This window comes from Dipodomys spectabilis, unplaced genomic scaffold, assembly GCF_019054845.1.
Source record: "Dipodomys spectabilis isolate Male_0828 unplaced genomic scaffold, ASM1905484v1 ptg000032l, whole genome shotgun sequence".
NCBI lineage: Eukaryota > Metazoa > Chordata > Mammalia > Rodentia > Heteromyidae > Dipodomys > Dipodomys spectabilis.
Window position 1 is genome coordinate 20,381,497 of NW_024870709.1, and position 10,090 is coordinate 20,391,586.

Consider the following 10,090-nt stretch of genomic DNA (forward strand, 5'->3'; position numbering starts at 1 on the left):
CCAACTGTGGAATATCTTTACTCTTTCTCTCTTACTTTCTTCCCTTCTTTTGCCCCTAACAATGCAACTTTACTTTGAGACCAGCAATTACAAAGTGCCTAGTAATTCTGTCAGGATTTTAGCTGAATAAGTTTAAGCAGCTATGTAAGTAGAACTATACCTTCCTTGCTTCTCTGGCTCCCTACTCTGAGCACGTTCTGGCTTAATTCCTATCTTTAACAAACCAAGAAGCCAGTCTTTTGCATCTCCATGGATAAAGTATTTGCACATTCAGAAATCAGCTTGGCAAACCAAAGCTAAGTGTATGGGGAGAATAAACATTGTCTCTTTCTGTTTTTTCTCCTCTAAGTTGAGAAGTGAATTATTGACTATGAGAAAAGCTAAAATTGCCAAAAGAAAAAAAGAGATGGTAAGAATGCTGTGATACCTGTCAACAATTTATATTGCTCATAGACACCTCTCTGCCTATTTTGTGTTACTTCTGGCTCTCAGGGGCTGGACAAGTGTTCTCAGACCCCACACTTGTCCCTGCTCTGGCTTTCCTGGACCTGAGAAGGGCAGAGGCAAGCAGTCCACAGCCTAAGTTGCCTGATTTAAAATGCACACACTGTGGGTAAAAATTAAAATTAAAATGAGTTCTTTTTTAAGCAGAAATGTCACTATTCCTTTTCAAAGCTGAGAACCTGAGTAATGACTCCGGAGAGAAGACTGGCATCAAATTATGAACTGTGCTTAGTGGGCTTATGATTTATAATATTGAAAAACATAATTATTAAACAAAGAACAAGATATGGTTGAAATTGTTCATTTGGGAAACTGTTGTTGGCCTTTTGTATTCACCTTTAAACCAGATTTAAGATAGATAGATAGATGGATAAATAGACGGATAGATAGATTGACTATATCTATAGATATGTTATATATGACTATACAGATAAATTGTATAGATATCTGTACAGATAAATGGATCTGTGTATATCTACAGATGTAGAAAGTCACAGTATGTCACCCAAGCCACACAATATGGTACCTGTAACTATGGACTATATATGGTACATGTAACTGTACAGCACTGTGTATACATGATGCATAGTTATAGGTACTATATGCAGTATGGTAGCAAGGACATGGGTGTTTAATACTTAAAAACTAGCCAAGTCTTCAATGACTAGACCTTTGCAGGAAGTCTGTGGACCATCCAGTCTTATGGTATGATGAATACTTTAATTCATTTATTTTGGTCCTAGGAGAAACTTGCAAAGAGTGGTCTATAACTCTAAGTGGAAAATCAATATAAGTACTACAACCCTTTAGAACTGTTTTTGGACATAAGTAGCTACTTTCTCTGTGTTTCTGACATGCTATTTTAGCCACTGACCAATTTAGATATTAAAATAAGAATTATAAATTATCTAGTCTATCCTTACTAAATAGTCTTGAGTATATTATCACATGTAAAATTCGCTGATGAGGTGGTAGTCACACCTCATTACACAGAAGTGAGAACAAGGATAGAAAGAAGTTAGTTCACATGTCTAGAATGTAGAAGAGCTAGAATTGGAACAGAGATTTTATTTCTGATTACTGTTTTTTTACCAATACAATATAACCCTAATTCTACTACTTGCTGCTTCTGAACATATTACTTGGGAAGCTTGGCAAACTGAAACTATTTTCAATATTTTTAAAAGTATAACATGATAACACTAGCCACTCTAAATCTCAGGAATTATCCAAATTTCCCCACAATCCCTTAAGATTCCTAAAATAATGGTCCTTAGCCCATGATAAATTTTTGATTAACTATCTAGAAAGCTAGCTGCTTCTTGATAGGACTCAAGAATAGAAAGCTTAGATGATAGGAAGACATTAAGAATGACATTATTAGCTGGGTACCAGTGGCTCATGCCTGTGATCCTAGCTGCTCAGGAAGCTGAGATTTGAGGATTGCAGTATGAAGCCAGCTCAGGCAGGAAAGTCCATGAGACGCTTATCTCCAAGTAATCGCAGAAAAGCCAGAAATGGTGTTGTGGCTCAAAGAAGAGCACTAGCCTTGAGAAAAAGGAACTCAGAGACAGCCCAGAGTTCAAGCCCAGGACTGGCAAAATAAATAAATAAATAAATGCATGAATAAATGAATGAATGAATAAATAAAAATATATGAATGACATTGAAAAATAAGAGAAAAACAAAGAATTATCATTAAAAATACTATGAAAAAATCTTTTTTTAAAAAAATTTTGTTGGTCGTGGGGCTTAAACACTGGGCCTGAGCACTGTTCCTCAGCTCTTCAGATCAAGGCTAGCGCTCTACCACTTGAGCTACAGTGCCACTTCCGGTTTTCTGGTGGTTTATTGGAGATAAGAGTTTCACGGACTTTCCTGCCTGGGCTGGCTTTGAACCTCGATCCTCAGATCTCAGCCTCCTGAGTAGCTAGGATTACAGGCATGAGCCACTGGTACCCAGCTGAAAAAAATCTTAAATCATTTCACAAATGTTCCAAATATGAACATCATGAAACACATGTATTCTTTCTTAAAAAGAGGGAACCAAGCCAAACATTACCCCTTTTCATTAAATGCCTACTCTAGTTTTCCATCCTAAAAATGGGTATGTCAAGTAATAGAAGGAAGAAGTAAGAATATAAGAACACCTAGACCTGAATGTTATCCACATTCACTCCCCTGAGATATTAGAATGCCTCTCTCTCAGTCCAAAATAGAACTAAAGGTATTTAAATTCTCCAAGTAGCACCACCCAAGTAATGTTAAGTATATATTCGGAGGGCTTAAAATATTTACATGAGAATTAAACACAAAATGGCTGTATGAAATGGGTGTAAGATGAAAATCTAACTGATGAGTTTTTGAAGATGACAGTCTAATTTCCCCAAATTTATAAACTACCTTATACTACTGTTTTTGTGCCCACTACTTCCATTGTCCTTTGTGTTTTAAGTTCTTTTGCTGACTTATTTCTTGTGTCAGTTTTCCACAGTCAGCATCCTTTAAAATTGGCTTAGAATTTTACTACAGAAAATGCTGAAAAATCCCTTGCTGATTGTGTGTGGCATGCACCCCACATAAAATATACCATACTTCATTTTCTTTTTGAACAATGCTTCTTACAAGCATGAAATTACAATGGGGTTGGAAAAACCATTGAGAGATGAATAAATGGTTCTTTGGGGGCATAAAGTAGGCTCTTTCCTATGAGCACTAACACTATATAAGACCTTGAACCTGACTTCAAACAGAAGGACACAAATATAGGGAAGAGAGGGCTGGGTGTCAGCACAAACAGCCAAATGGGAGATGTATTCAGTAAGAAACTTAATGAACCAACAAGGTGTTGAGCCGGACAATAAAGCTAATGGACAGAAGACTGCTATCTAAAATGAGAAAGGTGATAGCAAATCTCTGCTCAGAATATTGTGTTATGTTCTGAACAGAACAGAAAATTGTGAGAGAGGAAAATGCAACTATGTTCAGATAAGAACATTTATGATGGTGGAGCATTTCAGATCTAGGTATAGAAAGCATATTCTGATATTTAATGAGCATTGTGAACTCAGATTCTTATTTTTAATTAAGTTTTAAAAATGCAGATTTAGAACCTAAAAAAGGATAAATGTAGGCTGATCCAAAGAAGTGCTGAAGAAATAGCTGCTTTGGTGGAGGGGGGAGAGGAGGTGTCCTTGCAATGATTGGAGGTTTTGAAATTACAGAAATCCAATGGAGGGAAATGTACGTGATACATCATCTTTCAGCACACAGCTGCTCATCCTCTATTTTTTTTTTTTTGTCATTTACTATCTAGGGCATGGATTAGCCAGATGAACAGGGCCTCATTGGGATGGTGATGGCTCAGTGTTAGGAATAGCAGCCAAAACAAGGATGAGGTCTTGTTGCTGGACTCCTCCTCCCATCATACAATTAGTTAATTTATCATCTCAACAAGAACAACAACAACAACAACAACAAAACTAAGAAAACTCAGTAAATAGTAAAAACCTGCTGTAACACGAGGAGATGTTGCTGCTTTTGTTTGGCCTTGGTCCTCACAGCTCCAAAACAGAAATAAGATCTTGGTAAACTTTTTGAGCTGAGATCCAGGGCTTGACAGTCATCCCTAATCAACCTTTCCAATTTCTCATCCATAAAACAGGGTCCAGCCAGCACCCCTCCACAAGGCTCCATGGCTCCATGGTAAACTACCAGGCACTCACGGGACAGCTAATCATCTTAGCCCTGAAAGCAATCAGGTTGAACAGAGGAAGATATCACAAGGTTTAGTAAGGGAAGTGGATCGTAATGAGCAGTGAAGATGTGGAGGAGGCGCTGCTGTGGATTGGTGATGATTTTATCCAGATTGTGGTAACAGCACCCTGCCAATTTTCACAGCATTACAAATCCCACACCCTGAGGTAAAATATGTCCAGCTGCATCTAAAGTGCCAGAGGAACATGTGGATCCCCGGATTTGGCTCTGAAGAAATCTGTCCCAACCAAAGAGCTTACACACATACAAACTCATAAACAGAGAATGGGATTGATCCAAAAACAACCAAGAAATAACACACAGAAAGGTCAAGAGAAAGCTACTAATGTATTTGGAGATACCTGAGTTAAAATCTCAACTATTTCATTCTTGGATTTTTTTTTTAAGCGAGGAGGACATATTCTTTTTTTTAAATTAGTAGTACAGCAGTATCAGTAATGACTGAGATTATCTGCTAAAAGAATAAAACAACCTATCCTACACCTGGCTCCTTTCCCCTGTAGTCTCAAAGAGGAGCAGTGCATCTTCCAGAGAATACTTTTTTCTGTGGTTTATCAGGTCAGTAGTGACAATGGGACAAAGCATTATGGTATTGTTGGGTGAGACAATAGAATAGCAGGAATATGTAGGTTGTTTCCTCTTCACCTTTTCTCTGGACTTTGTAAGGTCAGTGTTTATATGAATATTAATTTGACTTGCTTTTCTAAAATAAGGAAGTTATTAATTGAAAAAAATTGTGACCTTAAAGACATTCTCTAAACCTGACTTAAACTTCACTTTAAGAAGTCTGAAAGGAATGGATGTGAGAGAATTAACTTATAGAAATAGCACAAAAAACTATTTATAGTAGCAAAAGTAAGAAGGAATTCCTTTCAATTTAGCAAATATACTGAGCATCTGTTCTGAAACTGGTTTGGAGAAAACATGAATGAAGCAATTTCCTGCTTTTATAAAGTTTATAGTCCATCAGGGAAGGATGTAAGTAAATAGAAATATCATAAACTGATAATTACCTAATAAAGTTTATTAGAAGGTGGTTAAGTGCTATAGAGGAAAATTAAGGGTAGGGCAAAAAAAAAATTGGGCTGGGGTTAGTGGTTGCAGAATGACCAAAAGCAAGTTCCTTGTTTAGGCAGTAAACCCAAAGACTTTGTTAAGACATTAGCCATGCATATCCAAAGGAAATAGCAGTGTATGTCTGGACAGGAATGATTCACTAGGTAGGGAGCAATTAAGAAAATAACATTTTTTTTTAATATAGGAAAATACTAAAAATAAAATATTCAGAAAAATAAGCAAAGCATAAAGTGTCTATTAGTAATTTACAATTCATGCACACATGTGTTAACTTCATAATTATTTACTAAATATTCAGTTACTTTATAAACAGTTCTACCGTACTAATCAACACATACTCTAGCATGCATACACATACTCTAGACACATTTATAAGCTTTTCTAAATATCAATTCCATTTAATATTCACAATTTTGTTAAGAATTATCATTTGAGCTGGGTATTGGTGGTGAACTCCTATAATCCTCAGCTGAGAGCTGAGGATTTTGGATTGAAGCCAGACTGGGTGGAAAAGTTCCTGTGAGACTCTTATCTCCAATTAACAATCAAAATCTGGAAGCGGAACTATGCCTCAAAGTGGTAGAGCACTAGCTCAATCGAAGTGGCCAAACACCAAATGGCTCAGGGAGAGCATCCAGGCCCTGAGTTCAGTCAGCAGAACAGACCGTCGCCCCACCCAAAAGTACCATTTGATCATCTAAGTAGGAAAGATGCTAAAGTCATGTAGTCCATATAAACAGAGCAGGGTTTTATTTCTGAGTTTTTGTTCTTAACCCCCATGAGTCTGTTTCCTCCTTGATGGCTACCATTCAGCTACTTGGAAAAGAACAGAATACACCATTCTGCCTAAAAAGTATTCCCAGCAGGACTGGGAAGGTGGCTCAGTGGTAGAGTGCTTGCCTTGCATGCAAGAGGCCCTGGGCTCAATCAGTACCACATAAGCAGAACAAAACAGAGATGGTGCTGTGGCTCAAATGGTAGAGCATTAGCCTTGGGCTGAAGAGTTGAGAGGCATTGCCCAAGTCCAGAGTTCAGGTCCCAGGACTGTCCAAAATAAAAAAAAAAATTCTGGAAGTAAATTTGCCAAATGTCAATATTGATTTTTTTCTGTGTGGATAGAATTATAGATAACATTAATTGTGTTTTATATGTTTGTACAGTTTTGAAATTTTTCTCTAATAAAGACATATTTACCTAGAATAACCAGAATAGTTTTAAACAGAATGTCTTTCACAATCCTTATAATAATAATAGCCTAAACTACCAAAATATTTGCTTCTTATTTTCCCCTTAGCTGTGTGTTTGATAACCTGGTAAATTCAGCATAGGAAACAAAAACCAAAAAATAACTATCTAGAAGCCAGGCTCCAGTCCTGCTTTTGATACCACCAAGTTATTTTCCTTCCAGTTGCTTCCAATCCAGACCAATATTAGAGAATTAGGTCATTTGACACCTTATCTTTCTGTGTTTTTCCATCATCCTATGAAACTTTAATGTCTTACTCTTAAAAGCAAATGTGATTTTTGAAGCATACATTGGAAAATCAGTTTATTTATTTATATTGTAAAATTGATGTACAGAGGGCTTACAGTTACACAAGTCAGGTACTTAATACATTTCTTTTTGAACAGTCATTTCTTCCCTTGTTTACTCCTATTTATTTCCTTCCCTACCCCATTCCGATACAAGTTGTATAGTTCATTTTCAACACAGTGTCTAGTGAGTATAACTACTGCATTTCTTCATACTTTGTCCCACCAGTTGGAAGTGTATATTGTTAGTACATATTCTTAATATAGCTAAGTTGGAAAAGCAACAAAGATTCCAATATTAGCAAATTAGAAAGGTTTAACTTAATACATGGGAAGGAAATAGGAGTTCCTGATGACTTTACTGGTTAGCTTTGCAATTCCCATGCCTTGAATAGTACAAATAATGGGAAAACATCTTTGGAGTCAGAATTCTGACTGGTGAGAATGGAACCAGAATAAGAGAACCATCCACTGTCATATGACATTAGAGTAACAAGTGTGGAGTGTCTAGAGAACTCCCTAGGGAGCCAGCGTTCATGGCCCATCCGCACCTTCCCTTGAGGCCTAGCCTTATCATTGGGCCTAGGAATCCTTAAAATCTGAGAGAAAAAGGAAAGCTGAAAAAGATTATGCCTCCATCGGAAAGAACGACATTGCCCCATTTGTTAGGAAATGGAAAGACTTGGAACAAATTATATTAAGTGAAGTAAGTCAGGCCCAAAGAAACATAGATCCCATGGTTTCCCTTATTTGCAATAACTAGTATATGTCTGAGACAAGCAGAAAAGGTCAGATAAGTTGATGTTAGGTGAAATGAATCCCAAGATAAGGACTCAAAGGTTTTTTTCTTTCTTGCTATTGTTTCTAACATATTTATAAGATGATTTCTTTGTTGATTTGTATGTGTTTTCCCTATATTTGATGTTGGTATAATTTGTGGATGGGAAGGGCAAAAACAAACCGTTTAACTAGGGATACAGGTGGACCCATTGCAACAATGAGATGTATAAGATGTTATGTCGAAAAACAAACTGTACAGCATTTTCACAATAAAAAATACTTCCTAAAAAAATTATCCTTTTGTATGCTGTCAGAGTTGGGCTCTACCAAGAAAGTGAGCCTTATGGCTTTTTCTTTCTCTTTGTTCCCTCCTTGGACCTTTCTTTCTTTAGAGTCACTTTGCATAGTTTTATTTTCATCAAGAAACAGTTCACAGCTAAAGCCTGTTGTATTACATTATTTTCCTGATTTTTTTGTGAAAGAGGAGAGCAATTCACACTCACTAAAGAATTGATGACAGATTTTGCTCCCTGGGGTTGGTCCCAGACCCTCAGAGGACAGGAATAATGTTTCCTTCAAAATCCCTAGCTAAGAAGGAATGAAAGTTACCTGGAGAGCCACTGGAGCATGGGAACTTCCCAATAAAGATGTAAAAAGCTACTTTGCTGTCCAAGAAAAGAAGCATCAAATGAATACGCAAATCAGCTTCATAATTCACAGATGGGCGTTATTAACAATGTGTACCATCTGGCAGCATCCTTTTTCTGACTAATTTGTCTTGCTAACTAGGCTCAGTTATGGTCTGTGCTGCTGCGAAGTGTGTGTGCTGTCAATATGTATAGACACCACATTTTCACATCACCAACTTTTATGTCACTTTTAAAAAAGTTTTCCTTCTCTAAGTTTCAGTAACCCAGCCCTAGATATTGCCTCAGTGCTACATAGCATTCCTTGGTCATCATCTAGACCAAAGTGACAGGAAAATTGTAAAGGATTCCTATTTTAGTGAGTAGAGGGAATATTTGTGGGTTCATGAAATAGGAAACGCTGGAAAGATACAAAAACCCTCAAGTTCCAAATAGCCAACAAAAGTATTATACCAATCACTGTCTGACTTACAGTTACAAACTCATTATCTTATATGAATTCTGTACACTCTCTGACTTGGTTTGTACATCTCTATTCCAAGCAGCTGCTGTTCTGAAGATAGATATCATTAGCCGTTCTTTTGTTCCTGCTTAATATCTTCGTCAATTTTAACTGGCACAGGGAAATTATATCACTCCCTTATAGACAGGGATTTTTTTAGAATTGATTACATACGGTTTCAATAACTTTCTCATTATAGCTAGATCTTTCACACTTACAAGAGACTATCTTGCCATTGACAGACTTTTTGAACTGAAAGCCTGTACTTACTTGGTTTGCTGGCTCACAGTTGGTATTCTTACTACTTGAGCCATTACTCCAGTATGATATTTTGCTGGTTGATTATAGATAACTTCTCAGGAGCTTAACTGTTCAGGCTGCTTGGGAACTATTATCTTCCAGATCTCAGCCTCATGGTTAGAAAAATGAAGGAGAAAGGAAAAGGCCTCACTCAGTCTCAGCAGGCTAGAACTGTTTATTGAGGCACAGCAGTGGGGTATAGCAACCTTCCTGTGTGAATGGAGGTTGTGCAAGTGGGGTTGGAGTTAAGCTTTTATGGGGTCTGAGTAAGGAGACAGAGGTTATTGGAAAGGCTTTTCAGGGTGGAGGGAGGTGGGGACTTGCAGTTAGGCCCACATGGAATGTTGATGGCCAGGCTTAGGTCAGTCAAGCAAATAACTGGGGTTTTGCCTGGCATTCCTATGAACCTGGGATTCATATGAACCTGGGATGATAGGGGGAGGTCAATCCTTTAGTAGATGCTCTACAGATTGTCAAATTGTTTTAACTAGTAATGTGTAGAAACCCAAGTCTAACCAACTTAAAGAAAACATTGGACTCTATTGATCCAAACCCTTTAGTAGGGAAGAAAAGAAAATTATACCAGGCATGACTAGATCCAGATTTTTCTTACTGTTAAATTCTTACTCTTCCTGTGTGTTAGCTTTCATCATTCCTATTGTTTACATGATTTTTTTTCCTGCTGGCAAGGAAGCTACACAAGCCAATGACTAACCTATCCTGTAGAATATAGCTTATCATCTCCAAAGGAAAGGACCAACTCTTTTTTATCTCAGTGTTCATGTTGCAATCCAATGAAGGGACTGCATTGAACATTGCTTAGTACTTAGCCATCAGTGTACCAGTCACAGTTCATAATGATATAGTATGCTCCCTTAATATACCCCCAACCACTTTTTATTTGGACAGGGAATTAGTTTATATTTGTCCTAGAGAGAGGAGGATGGGTACATGCTTAATCAATGTACAT

At 37.3% G+C, this 10,090-nt stretch overlaps 1 pseudogene; it reads left to right on the top strand.

The window, feature by feature from the left end:
* The first annotated feature begins 370 nt into the window (after window positions 1-370).
* LOC122105494 lies at window positions 371-4,626 on the top strand (annotated as a pseudogene).
* The last annotated feature ends 5,464 nt before the right edge of the window (window positions 4,627-10,090 follow it).